The sequence below is a fragment of the Rousettus aegyptiacus genome, unplaced genomic scaffold (assembly GCF_014176215.1).
Source record: "Rousettus aegyptiacus isolate mRouAeg1 unplaced genomic scaffold, mRouAeg1.p scaffold_m13_p_2, whole genome shotgun sequence".
NCBI lineage: Eukaryota > Metazoa > Chordata > Mammalia > Chiroptera > Pteropodidae > Rousettus > Rousettus aegyptiacus.
This window is the reverse complement of record NW_023416295.1, coordinates 121,209,626-121,224,398: the sequence shown is the minus strand read 5'-3', so window position 1 is coordinate 121,224,398 and position 14,773 is coordinate 121,209,626.

The window sequence follows — 14,773 nt, the reverse complement described above, 5'->3', positions numbered from 1 at the left end:
GGAAAATAATGACACTTATTCCACAGAGTTCTTGTGAATATTAAATGCATAAATATTTGGAACACATGACAGACACTCAATAAATGTTCTTACTATTAATACCAGTAAGCATCACTATATGTTCTGGCTGAGAATAACATGAAAGAGCACTGCTCTCTTTCCTTCCTTAGTAGACGAAGAAAGGAGGCTGTGTTGGAAGCCAACCCAGGTATGAGTCAATCGAAGTGGACAGCAGAGCCCCTACAGACGCAATAGATACGGTTCCAAGGCAAAGAACAAGCAGTGCTTGCACTACGGCGAAAGGTATGTAGGCACATAGGTGACTCTTTAAGTGCTTTCAACACAGTGGAATCTCAGTAAATGTGTATTGATCAACTTGGTAGCAAAGTTTATCTATCTATCTATCTATCTATCTATCTATCTATCTATCTATCTATCCATCCATCCATCCATCCATCCATCCATCCATCCATCCATCCGTCCGTAACATATCTATGTGGGCTCAAATTCTGATTTACAAGCCATGCAATATTAGACAAAAATTTTAATCCTCCATGTTCTCATCTGAAAAAAATGTGGACTGGAATGCCTATTTTGCCTCTTATAAGAATTAAAAATAGTATTTGCATAGTGCTTAATAGTGCCTAGAGCCAAGTAGGTGTTGAGTAGATGGTAGCTGTTATTGTGGTTTGAGACTATCTAAGCTGGCTCATTTTAAAATTTGGAAAACAATTCACCTTCATGAGTATCACTGTTTGCAAAGAAACCTTATGATTAAATATATCTAAACATAGGACTAAAAACCAAGAGATCTTTCTAATTTTGGCTCCATTGCAGACTTCTTAAGTGCCCTTTAAAGAGTCAAACAAAATATTTATTAATAATAATAAAGTCTGTAACCAAATCACATTTGCTTGCAGAATCACTCACTGTGATTATGCATGAACTTCATTTAAAATTCTTAGATTTCTCTTTGGTGTTCTATGAAGTCATTAAGCTGTGAACTTTCTCAAGACTTTCACTATGAATTTTGGTTTCATCTAGCTCCTCATAGCACTTCAGGCCTACATGCTAGCATTCCTTGGTCAGTCCACACATTTTTCTAGTCCCTTCTTTTTTTTTAACTTCTTTTGACAAAGGTTTCAGAGAGGTTAGACAGAGTGGTTCTTATTCAAAATTTACATTGGTTGACTGAAAGGAATAGGACTAAAGTTACGCTTTCCCTAAAATTCCATAGTTAGTTGTTTGTCTTATATGAACTCCAGTTGATTCGACAACCTTTTGCAAATGACTGTAGTGACACACCCACTTCATCCTTCCCAAAGGAAATGTATTTACCCAGTTTGAACTCCTAGAGCACTACCACTTGGGATATGTATGACTTTCTACCCCATATTATAATGACATATCTTCCCTCTTAGATTATACATTCCTTGAGGGAACAAAATTTATATAGATGCATAGACCTAATTAAATTCATAAGACTTAACATTTTATTTCAATATGATGTATTAGTGAAAAATCTAAAAAATGTTACCTGTTTTATAAAGAAGTCTTGAAAATGTAATGATAAGTCTTAAATGTTATAAATGTATATATGTACATGTGTGATGTAAATATAGGCCTTGCCCTGGGCAATATTTTATTCATTATGGTCTCTTTTAATCTTTTTATAAAAAACAGCTTTCTTTAAACACTTACCATGTATTATCTTTGCAACAAATAACCCCAGAAGTAGTTATTCATGCACTGATTCATTCATTCAACAAATATGTATCGGAACCGTACTATATACTTTAAATTTATTGAATACATTAAGAATAATAATAGTAATAAGGTTCCCGTCCCCATGGAGCTTATAAAAGAAAGAAAGAGAAAAAAAAAACACATACTAGAAAATCAGGTAGTAATAAATGTTATTCCCTCGCTCTCCCCCAAAAAACAGCTGCATAAAGCAAAAATTTAGGAGAGAAAGAGGAAATTGTTACTTTATATAAGGTCTTGAAAGGCCTCTTTCAGAGATAACATTTGAGCCGACACCTGAGCAAATCATGCAGATACCTTAAGAAAGAGCAATCTAGGCAGAGAAAACCAAAAGCACAAAAAGTCCTGAGATGAGAGCATATTAGCACAATCAAGTGAGGTTGGAAAGGTAGCCTGAGGCTCCACCCTGCTGAGCCTCTTAGATCAAGAATCTTGAGGATTTTTGCTAAGTGTTGTAAGAACCAATTGAAGGGCTCTGAGGAAGAGAATGACATAATGTTTAAAACTTTTATACCAAACATATTAGTTACAGGTTAAGAATAGAATGAAAGCTGAAACAACAATGGAGGCAGCACTCTGTTTTTTCTTGTTTTAACAATTTAGACATTCAACTTTATTCATTGCTTTTCTACATCTATAGAAATGATCCATTTAAACTACTTAATTAGAAAATTACATTAAAATACATATTAATGTTAACCATCCAAGGATATATTAATAAGCCATACTTGTTCAATATAATTTTAATGCATTACTCAATTCAATTATATTTTATTCACGATATTTGCTATGTTAATATATAAGGCAGACCTATAATTTCTTATATAGTACTTATCTATTTTATTTCAAGGTTAGACCAGCCTCATAAATGGGTAGTTTATCTTCTTTTACTATTTTCAAAATGGTTTTATGAAGTAAAAGTTATATATTTATTGGAGATTTTACTAAACTAGCCTATAAAATTATCCAAAGTGTGGATTATGGTAAGATATCTAACTAGTGTATTTATTTAATGGTTATTAGTCTACTCAGATTTTCCATTTCTTTTCATTCCATTTTGATAATTTATATTTTTCTAGATAATTTTAAATTTTCTCTTAATTTTCAAGTTTATGTCCATAAAGTTCTTAAAAGAGTTAATCTATTTTTTTTCTGTTCTATGTCATTTTCTTCACTACCTTGGAGCATTGCCTTTGATCTAATCCCTCAAACTAGAAATCTATTTCTGATTTTATTTACTTATCTTCTCTTTTTTCCTTAGTGACTCTAGCTAAGGGTTTGTCGATTTTGTCTTTTTCAAAGAACCAGCTCTTCATTTCATTAATTTTTTTCTATTGTCTTTTTATACTCTATTTCATTTATTTCTGCTCTGATTTTGATTGTTTTCTTCTTTCTACTGACTTTAGGCTTCGTTTATTCTTTTTCTAGTTCCTTAAAGTGTAATGTTTAATTACTTATTTGAGATTTTTCTTGTTTCTTAAGGTAGGTCTGTTACAGGTACTACAAAGTTCCCTCTTAGAACTGCTTCTGTTTCATCCACCAAATTTTGGTATGTCATGTTTCTCTAGATTTCTTCTTTTATTTCTTTATTGACTCAATAGTTGTTCTTTTATTTCTTTATTGACTCAATCATTTTTCTTTTATTTTTTTATTGACTCAATAGTTGTTTAGTATCCAAACTTGAGAGTTTTCCAGCTTTCTTCTTGTAGTTCATTTCTAGTTTCATACCATTGTAATTGGAAAAGATGCTCGGTATGATTTCGATCATCTTAAATTTGTTGAGACTCATTTGTGTTCCAATATATGGTCTATCATTGAGAATGTTCCATGTTCACTTGAAAAGAATGTATATTTTGTTGTTTTAGGATGAAAAGTTCTATAAGTATCTATTACTTCTATTCCAGTAATATGCCATTTAAGGCCAATGTTTTCTTATTGACTTTCTGTCTGAATAATCTACACATTGGTGTAAGATATTAAAGTATCCTACTATTATTTTCTCTATTTCTTTCTTTAGATCTGTTAAAATTGCTTTATATATTTTGGTGCTCCTAAGATGGGTACATGTATGTTAATAAACATTATGCCTTCTTGATAAATTGCCCTGTACCTTGACTCCTCACTGCTACCACATTAGCTGGGGCGAGTCAGCTGGGGAACCACACCTTCAACACTGTCACTGTCCCCACTAGCCTCCCTAGCAAGTTCCAATATGCCCACCTTCAGATATACCAATGTGTGGATTTTTCAGATTTGTTTGTGTGTTGAACAGAGGAACCTTTGTTGGATTATAGATATCCAACTAGTTATAAATTTAAGGGGAGATACAAAGTGGTCTTCTCACTCCACCATGATGTTAACCCAAAAATCTAAAAGTCATCTTGTATTCCTCCTTTTTATCACTCCCTACATATATTAGCAAGTCTCTTGATTTTGTTTTCTTCAAAGTACATATTGAGTTTTCTATTTCTCTCCATCTCTGAAGCCACAACCTTAGTCATCTTATCTCTCATCTGACCTGAAATAGTCTTTTTACTGGACTCCCTACTTTGACTCTTGTACATAACCTTACAACTACTCCAACATCACTTTGCACTTCCCCATCACTCATTATACTTCCATATTTGTTTTCTATCAGTTCTTAGACTATGCCAATCTCATTCTTGCTTTCGAATTTTTGCAAAAAGTATTCTTCCTGTCCTGGAAATTCTTCCCTCACTTTTGAATTGATGAACTCTTAATTCTTTATAGCTTAGCTTAAGTTGTGACCTCCTCAGGGAGGCCTTCTCTAACAATTTTATCTGTAATGCTTCTCCCTCCTGCATTCCTGAACAGCCTCTATTTCCAGGTACTTGTGTACTTCACTATATTTGCCGTGATTTCAGCAACTATCTCATTTATTTAAATGATTACTTATTTTCTGTTTGTTTGTTTTCCTTTCTAGGACATAAATGTCATGAGTGTAGGGTTTATATAAATCTAGCATATTGCCTGGCACATATACGATATTCAATAAATATTTTTTAAATAATCAAATGAATGAATGAATGAATGAATGAATAGAAAGTTCCAAGTAAAGGGATGAGTGTGAGCAAAGGTGAAGTTAAGAAAGCCCAACATATAGATCAGGGAATTGCAAAATATTCGACGTGGTAACAAAACAGCATGTGAAAAAGAGGAGTGTCAGCGCTGAGCTGATTAAGAAGAAAAGGCTTGGGTGATGAGACGCCCAGTAGAAAGAATGCATGAGGAGCCGACATGGGAATGAAACGGCAGGTACCAACTTTATTGCGGGGAGCATGCACTTCTATGCTAGGGGACCTCATGGGCTTTATATATGTCAGAGAACAATAGTGGCATTCTGCCACATACGTGTAATAAACAATAAGCTGCTTCATACTTTCATAAGTTAGGTGCAGGCGCCCTACTACATTAAGGTAACATTTTAAATCTGGAGTCATATTCCTAGCTGGCCTAAATCACAGCCAAATCTGGGACCCACAGTGGGTATGGGAGAAAAAAATGGAAAGGCTATTTGTGGCTGAAAATGACAGACAAGGTGGAATTGTATTTTTTAGAACCCGTTAAAGCTTTGAGCTCTGTACTCTGACCATATCTGATGGTGAACCTTTAGAAAAGACAAAAATAACATATTAGATGCAATATTTTTAAAACAGAATTTTAATGACAATCCTCCTTTAAAAAGCTGTGAAATTTGCAACTGATTAACTTATAACTTTCTGCAGCACATCTTACTTAAGCCATCAGCTAGTTTTCTAAGTTTCTGGAAGGACTGGATACCCAAATCTAATAATAGTAAGAAAATGATTATAAATGAATTCTACTCTTCTATTCTGAGCAGCTAAAAGTATTGTAATCCTCACAATTCATGAGACAGTGATAGGGTAGTTTTTATTACTGTAGCCTACAGTTAGAGTTTATTTTTTTCTGATTTGTGGTAGCTAGAAGCCTCTGGTATATTGCTGATTCTCAATAAAACTAATAAGCTATATAATTATAGTAGTATTTCTAAATGTCCACTGGGTCTTTTGTGGTTAACTGTTATAAACATGTTTTTAAGCCTAATACATTAAATTAAATGAAAACTGAAAAAAAAGAAGGAGAAATAGCATCTTGGGCAGGTGGAGGGAAAATAAAGAAGCATATTATAAATGACAGTTTCCAGACATGATATTTTGAATTTAAAATTAAAATCATAACCTTGAGGTTCTTCTCATGTTATTTTAAAATTTAAGAAAACTAAGTCTTATGAATAATTTCAAAATTAATCGTGGCTCATGGCAAATTTTCAGATTTGCATTTCTTCCATTAAACCCCCAAAATAAAATTTCTTGGATAAAAAAGGCAGTAAAAATCAAACAGTCAAATAAACATACTAGATAATTTCCTAGTTACCATTTTCTATAAGGAAACACAATTTTTTTTCTGCTACTAATTTTGGGAGTGGGGTGATGGAAAAACAAGTAACTAAAAATAAATTCTTTCAATGCATTTTGGGAATACATTCATCCATTCTGTTTTTCATTTATTCAGCAAATGTTTGAGTTGAATAATATACACCTAACTGCACGTCAGTAACACTACCAGCACTGAGAATATAAAGATGAGAGCAAAAGGTAGCCTCTATCCTTAAGGAACTCATTATTTAGCAATATGCACATTAAACATACAGAAAAGTTTTAACTGAGTAAAATTCAAACACATATTGATGGAAGAAAGGACTTCCATGGAAAGGAAATAACTGAGACAAATACTTTTGAAAAAGCAAGAAATTCAATTGGCTGACCTATGAAAGTCCTGAAGTAGAAAGAAATAAAATCCAGCAAGAATACTGGTGTCTTTAACACCTGGCAAAGTAGTTTGGTCTACATCCTCAATATTATTTCAGGCAATAAAATAATGAAAGACTATTGATTAGGGATGTGACATGATTTAGGCTATACTCTTCCATAGAATGTAGGACTAATCTGAATATGGAGAAACGAAAGGCAGGAAAACAAGCTAGGAAACACTGAATTAATACAGTTGAGAAATACGAGGGCCAGATTTAGGTAGATACTTAGGAAAATGGAAAAGAAAATTATTGGACCCTTTCTTTGTTCCAGGCAATGAACTACATATTATACTGTATCACTGACTCTTCACAAGAAAGAGTTAATCCAATGAGGTAGACAGTGTTGTTATCCTCTTTTTACAGGTTAGGAATCTGATTCCCAAAGAGGTTAAATGACTTTCCAAGGTTACACAGCTCAAAAATAGAGCCCTAAGAGCTGCTAAGTAAGAGACAGTGATACCCAGCAAAATGAGATGTAGGATCAAAACCAATTGAGGTGAGACTGTAGCTCCGGCAGATGATTGGCTAAAGAAGCTGTGGTACATATATCCAATGTAATATTACTCAGACATAAGAAGAGATGAAATACTGCCATTTGTGACGACATGGATGGACTTCAAGATAATCATGCTAAGCAAAATAAGCCAGACAGAAAAAGTTGAAAATCACATGATATCACTTACATGTGGGATATAAACCTAAAAGCAACAAATGAACAGGACAAACAAATAGAGACTCATGAACATGGACTATAGACTAGTGGTTATGAGAGGGTAGGGGGTGGGAGAGGAGAGAGTAGGTAGATGGTTAAAAGGGTGTAGGGGGAGGGGGAAGTGGATAAAGGGGATCAAATATATGGTAGCTGAAGGAAATTGGACTCTAGGTGGTAAACACACAATAGAATATATAGATGTCAAATTATAGTGTACACCTGAAAATTATATAATTGTCTTAACTAATGTTACCCCAATAAACTTAATTTAAAAAAACAGTAATGCATGTAACAAAACAGGTGCAAGATGCTATAGAATAGAGACCCAATAAATAGCTATTATTAGCTAATAGCATTATCATATGAGTTACTTTATGAATTATTTTTAAAAAACCTTGCAAATAGTCACTGTATCAGAAAATAGGAAAAATAATTTTTTATTTTAAGAGAAAAACAGACTATTAAGTGTAATGAGATATTTCAGCTTGTACTTATGAATAGAAATAAACTGATTTGAGTAACAACTTTAGGATACTTGTGTGATAGGCTATTGAATCTATATTGCCAATTTAAAATTTCACCAACACCCCTTTATCTGTTTTTACCCAGCCTCATCCTTAATTTAGAGCAAGATCTTTGGAGTCAGACACGCTTGGTTCTTAATGTTAATTCTAACAGTAGTAGCTATATAGCCTTAGGCAAACTTTTAACCATTCCTAAGCTTCACCTTTCCTATCTGTAAATTGAGAACAGTAATATATCTTCTCTCCAAGCTATTAAGGATAAAGTGTTTAGCAGTGCACACTTAACAAACCACAGCTTTCACTTTTGTTACCCTTTAGTAGGCATTATGCAAGAGTGAACAAGAGTTTGCAGTATAGTAGAAGGAATGAGCATTTAAATAGGGAATTATAAAACGGTAAGTTAATTGTCACAATAGGAAGAGCACACAGTGCTATGTGGGCATGCACTGTAAAGCCTGGGCTAAGACAGGTAAATAAGGAATAGTCTCTGCTTCTGTGAGCTTATGCTACCTAAATGAGGTGGAGAAGCGAGAAGTGTACCTAACAACTACACTAGAAGGCATAAGGTATATAAGATGGTAAGTACCTTGAGGAAGACCAATATGTTGTAGAGGTTTCTTGTAATAGAAGACGATCTCACTTTATAGATATGGTTTGTAAGCCAATCCATACTTCTAAAGAATATTGTCTATGAAACCTCAAAAATAATGGAAATTTAATTGACACAAACCCTTTATTGTGCCTCTAATAAGAGACAGATAACCCCCATTATGCATTTATTGTCTAGTTTGTAGTGGCCACAAAGATAGAACTCCACTGAAAAGATACCTGAAGTTAGCATATAATGATTAGATCCTGATTTTCATTATTCTCTTTTGAGAAACTCAAATGCCAGGAAAAATTTAGTCATAGTAAATTAATTTCCATATCATAATGATATATTTAATCTTTTTTCAACTTAACTTTACAAAACAAATCCTGATTTGGGGCTTCCAAACATAAAGTCTCCTGAAATCTTCAAAATCTCTTGAACAGTGGGATTTTTTTCTTCTCATCATTAGAGCTGTGTGCATCAAATAGAAATAGATCACTCAGGGTATCAGGACTAGCACAGCAATTAAGGTGAAAAGTTCAATACTCTGAGGTCCATTATGTATTAAAATAATTATTTTTTTTCATAGACTAGGAATAAGCTCAAAATTCATGTTTCACTTAAAGAGATACAAAAATATCTAAACAGAGACCTTATGTATATTTGAAACTTGATCCTTCAACTTCATTATGATTAACATGCAATATGCATGTTTTATCATATTACCCACTTTGTAGCGGAGAACTGCAATGAAACCAAAGAATCCCACTATGAGGAAATACTGAAAGAGGTCAGCTCACCTAAAACAAATGAGAAAATAAAATAAAATAATAAAATAAAATAAAATAAACCATAATTAAGAGTAAAGTGTCTATCAACCAAATAGAAGGAGAGGAGTGCAACCCTTACTAAAAACAGGGCATTATAAGCTTAAAAAATAAGAAGAGAATTGTTATTGCAAAATAGTAATGAATGTTCAGCATACATAGGGACAAATTGAAACAACAATGATTAAAAAGGGGAAGATTCAAACATCCAGATTCGCAAAGGAGAATGGATAAGGCATGAGCAGAAGAATGGTAATCACACATAGAAGATTCAGAACTGAAGTATACAATATAAAACAAGAAGAACCATGGGGAAAACCCACAAAAGCCAACCAAAATAAAGAAAACAAACACAAGGACAATGAAGCAATGGAAACACCAAGCTACCGGAAAACAAAAGATAAAATGGCTCTAAGAATTCATATTCAATAATCACCCTAAATGTAAATGTAAAACAGATATCAGAGATGTTTCCTAGACCATACCAATTGGGTTAAAATTAAGACTCTATAGCAGAAAAAGATCTTTCAAGGTCAAGATTCACGTTCCTATTATAAGGCCTTTTCGCCTGGGGAACACAGTTGCAGAATGGATCAAAAAATAAAACCCAACCATATGCTGCCTCCAGGAGACATGTCTCAGCTCCAAAGACAAATATAAACTCAAAGTGAAAGGGTGGAAAATGATATTTCAAGCCAATGGTATTCAGAGAAAAGTGGGAGCAGTAGTACTAATATCAGATGAAATAGACTTCAAAATTTTCTTATCCTCTTTGCTCTTTTTAAGCTATTCTATCCATTACTAAAGAAAGTGTCTCCCTGATCTTATTAACTTATTCGAAAAATATTTAATGAGTGCCTGCTATGTGCTAGGCACTATTCTAGGTACTGAGAATACACAAGTGTATGAGACAGAAGTCTCAACCTATTGGATTTTAGTACATTTGTAGTGATCAGAGACTGATGATAAATAAATCAACATAAAATAAACAAGATGATTTCAAATAGGAATAAATGACTAGAATGTTGCTAAGTCTGGTGAAAATGGAAAAAGTGAGAGAGGAAACAAAAAGTTTGAAAATTTCAGGGTTCCCTTATTTCTCTCCCAGACAAGCCAGGGTAAATAATGTGTTGGAGATTATAGGACCCTGGATAGATCTGAAGACCTAGGAGAATAAAAAAGTCACCATACCGCTTTCCTGGGTAGGACAGGGGAAAGAGGCAAAACTTCAGAATTTCCCACAGGCTCTCCATGTTTGAGGAGCAAAAGAAATATCAACTTGTGCTATCTATGCATATGATCTCAGACATCCCCAAAAGAGGACTGTGTTCCCCAAGATTTTTCAGAAAAATGCAGAAATGCAGAGAGAGGCATGATCATGGCATAGGTCCTTCCCCAGGCAAAGAGGCCTTATAATAGGAGCATGAATCTTGACCTTGAGATATCTTTCTCTGCTATAGAATCTTAATTTTAACCCAATTGGTATGGTCTAGGAAACGACTTCAATGTCTGTTTTAAAAAATACTGCTACATTTCTGCATAGCATTGAAATTGAAGAAAGAGGATAAAACCAGTGAGGTAACCCTACAGATAATTAAAAACAAAAGCTGCCCAATTAAGCTCACGTAAAGTTTATGTGAAATTTGCCTTCATAAAGCCAGTTTTCTGTAACCTTCTATGACTTTTATACAGAAAAATGCTTGTTTTTTTCAATTCCCTTCAAATTTACATAAAGCTTTAAATATACGAACATTTGCAACCATCTCACACCTCTACCTAGATAATTAATACTTATGTGCATTAACTTAACTCAGCTATGTCCAAGAATTGATAATTGCTTGTGATTTCACAGATAAACTGAGTTTCTTTTTTGCTAAAGTTAAAATACTGTTATTGGAGCAAGGCCCATGGTAGAGGGCTGGGAAAGCACAGCGACCTCACTCGGATAGCATCAAATTGCTTTCACACACTTTCACTTTCTGCTCTCTTGATTCACCAGTCTTGGAATTTAAGTTTTTTGAATTCTGATGAAGTTAAAATACTCAGAAAAACCATCTCAAAAAAAAAAAAAAAAACATCAAATATCTATTTATACATTCCATAGACTTAAATATATATGTACACTTTTATTCACTGATCTTTAGAGCCAAGAAGGGCTTTTGAAATGTAGTTTTTTTATTTGTAAGTTTATTCTTTTTATGACTACTAACTGCTTTCCTGAATTTCCACAATTTTTATTGCACATATTTCAAAATTGTAACTCTAGAGAGAGATACCCAAAGATATCAGTTTCTAAACATGCTTAAAAAAAAAAGTTCTAGTACGTGCTTTAACTACTTTGAAAGACAATGGAAGAACACTGACTCCTATTAGGAACTGGCAGCAGAATGTGTCATTGTGAAAATAGCACCTGCCTGCAAGCGCAGACTGTGGCAGAATTCGTGATTGACCACTGGAAGCAGTCAGTGAACCTAGTGTTAGAATCAGCACATGAGAAATATGAACAAAATCTAGGTATGATTCCAGGCCCTTTGCTTCTATGTGCTTGAAGTATATAGTATGGTTCGATTTCCACGAATTCTGTCACCTGGAAAAGTCTGAACCTTCTCTCTAGATTTCATTAACTTTCCCGAGACTTATTTTTTCATGACTTTTTCTGCCTCCAAGTCCTGGTATGCTACATTGATTCAGATGTCAAGTTGACCTTTTCACTGTTTTCTGTATTAAAACCATTTCTAGCAAGCATTTTAAATATCAAATGAAAATATGCAAATCACAAAGAGCCGAGCAGGATTATGGACTATTTAAGCCTTCAGTCTTCTCTTTCAGTCCTTCTTTTGCTTCACTTCTGTCTCTTTTTAGTAACAAGATGAATCCTTATCTGCCACATGCACGGGAACTATTTTATTGCTCAAGAATGTCCTTGAGATCTCACTGTTCGCAACAATGACTTATTAAAGTGTCTTCTGTACTAATAATCTGTTCCCCCCCCCCAAAAAAAAACCTGTGGGGAGTAAAATATCCTACATCATTTTATCAATATGCTCTGCACATCACTCACATATTTACCAAGCCTCTAGTATCTACCAGATACATATTATATGCCTTTCACTGTTCTCAGTACTGGGGTGTAACAGAAAAGACAGACAAAGTCACTGCCCTCACAAAGCTTATATTCTGTGGAGGAGTGGGGTGACAGACGACAATCACATACATATGCAAATACATGTGATCATTACTATGCAAACAACAAAACTATGTAGTGAGACGAGGTGTGCTGTCTGTAGGTACTAAGGATGTGGTGAACAAGGAAAGCATTTTTTAGAGGAGGCGAGGTTTCCATTGAGACATGAATGTTGAAAAAAAGGTAGTCATGCAAAGATCTTGGATGCTGCAAGCAGAGAAGACCACTGGCACAAAGATCCTCAGAAGGGAATGGGTATGTCACGGTCCAAAGAGATGAAAAGAATACCCTTGTGACTGGCCAGTAGTGAGGGAGAGGGGTAAGAGATCAGGAGAGGGAGGCAGGGGTCAGAACATGAAGAAGCATCTGGGCTATAGCAAGGTGTTTTGAGTTATACTCAAAATTGTAATGGAAAGCCACTGGAAGATTTTGAGGAGGGAAGTGACACAATATGATGGCTATTTTTTTTTCATCACTTCATTTGCTGTGTGGTGAAAAATACATAGAGAGTGTATACTGGAAATTTGCTAAGAAAAGATTGCAGATGCTCTCACTACACACACACACACACACACACACACACACACACAATGGCAACTATGTGAGAAGGTGAGTAAGTTAATTAGTTTGACTGTAGTAATTATTTCACCATGCAACCAGACATGTTATATGCCTTAAATATATACAATTTTATTTTTAGATTTCTAATTTAAAAAATTAACTTTGACTTGCTCAGAAAGAAAGAAAGAAGAAAGAAAGACAGACAGAAAGACAGAAAGACAGAAAGACGAGGAAAGGGGAGGGGAGAGGAGAGGAGAGGAGAGGAGAGGAGAGAGAAAATACAGGGCAAAATCAGAATCCAGCAGACCATTCGTGGGCTGTCACAGGATCACTTGGTCAGAGATGGTAGCAGCAGAATTCACAAGAAGGGGTCAATCTGGGTTGTGCTTTTGACATGGGTCCTAGGAAACTTGCTGATAGACAGTCAGGTGGTGGGTGATGAGGGAATCAAGAATGACTTCAGGGTTCTCCTTACATGACACAAAGAAGCATAATAACCATGACACATTTCACTCCTTGGTATAGCAAAAGAGTAGGTTTTTTTTTTTTTTTTTTTCTTTCTTAGACTTCTAACATGTAGAAGATACTACTCAATGCTATCAGAAAGCCCATGCCTGAATATGACAATTGGGCACATATGTGATTATAAACGTGCAATAAAGAGCACATCCTCATATAAGAGTTGTTTCCTAGTGTGGGCTGGGGGGCTTGCTTCCTTGAGGTTTTTATGAAAATAATAGATTAGTTGAGAATGATTGAACCCATGCTATGAAATAAAAAATGTATACACTTTTACTAAATAGCTACCCTGAATATGACACAGTGAAGTATGAATAACATGTAAAAGACTCACCTCTGTTCTGATACAGACTATATTCTTTCTTTTTACATGTTTCGTATCTTTCTGGTTCCCCTTGTGTGTGTTTCATGCGGTTTCTGCCTAGTAAAGATCAGGGTCCTTGATTTCTGTCTATAACAATGTACTTTGTTATATATTCAGGGAGCTCCTAAATAAAAAGAGAGAAATATCCACTAAATATGAATAAACTGGGTTTTAATTGTAAAAAAGCTATGGCTGTAAAATGGCATAATGTTGCAAACAAATGTCCAAAAAAGCTGGGAACTGACACATGTTGGACACAAAACTTACGACTCTGGCGAGAAAATATTATGTGACTAATTTGTTTAAAATAACTGGGGGGAAAGAAAGATATCACAGAGAGCAAAACAGGCTTTGAAATTTTTTTACTTTAGCATCCATAAAAATCTCATTATTGCTGTTTGGATAATTGCATTTATTTCACAATATGCGCTCACTCTTCCAGGAGCAGTTTGCAGACATTCTGCTATTTCATTTCACAAGTTCATCATTCTGAAAGGATGTGCTCTGTGTTCTCTAGCATCAGGTTGATGGTTCTCATTCCATTTTATAGCACTGTGTGCAGGAGGCAACTTACTCAGCGGTGGCACATGCCTTAGGCAACTGAGACTCCTCTCGGCATTCCCTCCACACTGAGCTCTGTGGGGACATACTCCATGGACTCAGGATATATTTCCTGTTCTACCTCTTCCTTTCTATCATGAATCCTCTTGCTCTTATTTTCTGTGCTCAATTTCTGTTCCATTCTTCATACCTAGATTCTGTCTCCCTACCTAGGATCTTCACATTAATACAATATTCAGACTATCCTCACCTTTATACTCCAAATTCTGTCCCATGGACCAGGTCGACCAACCCAAATTCACTCTTCTCT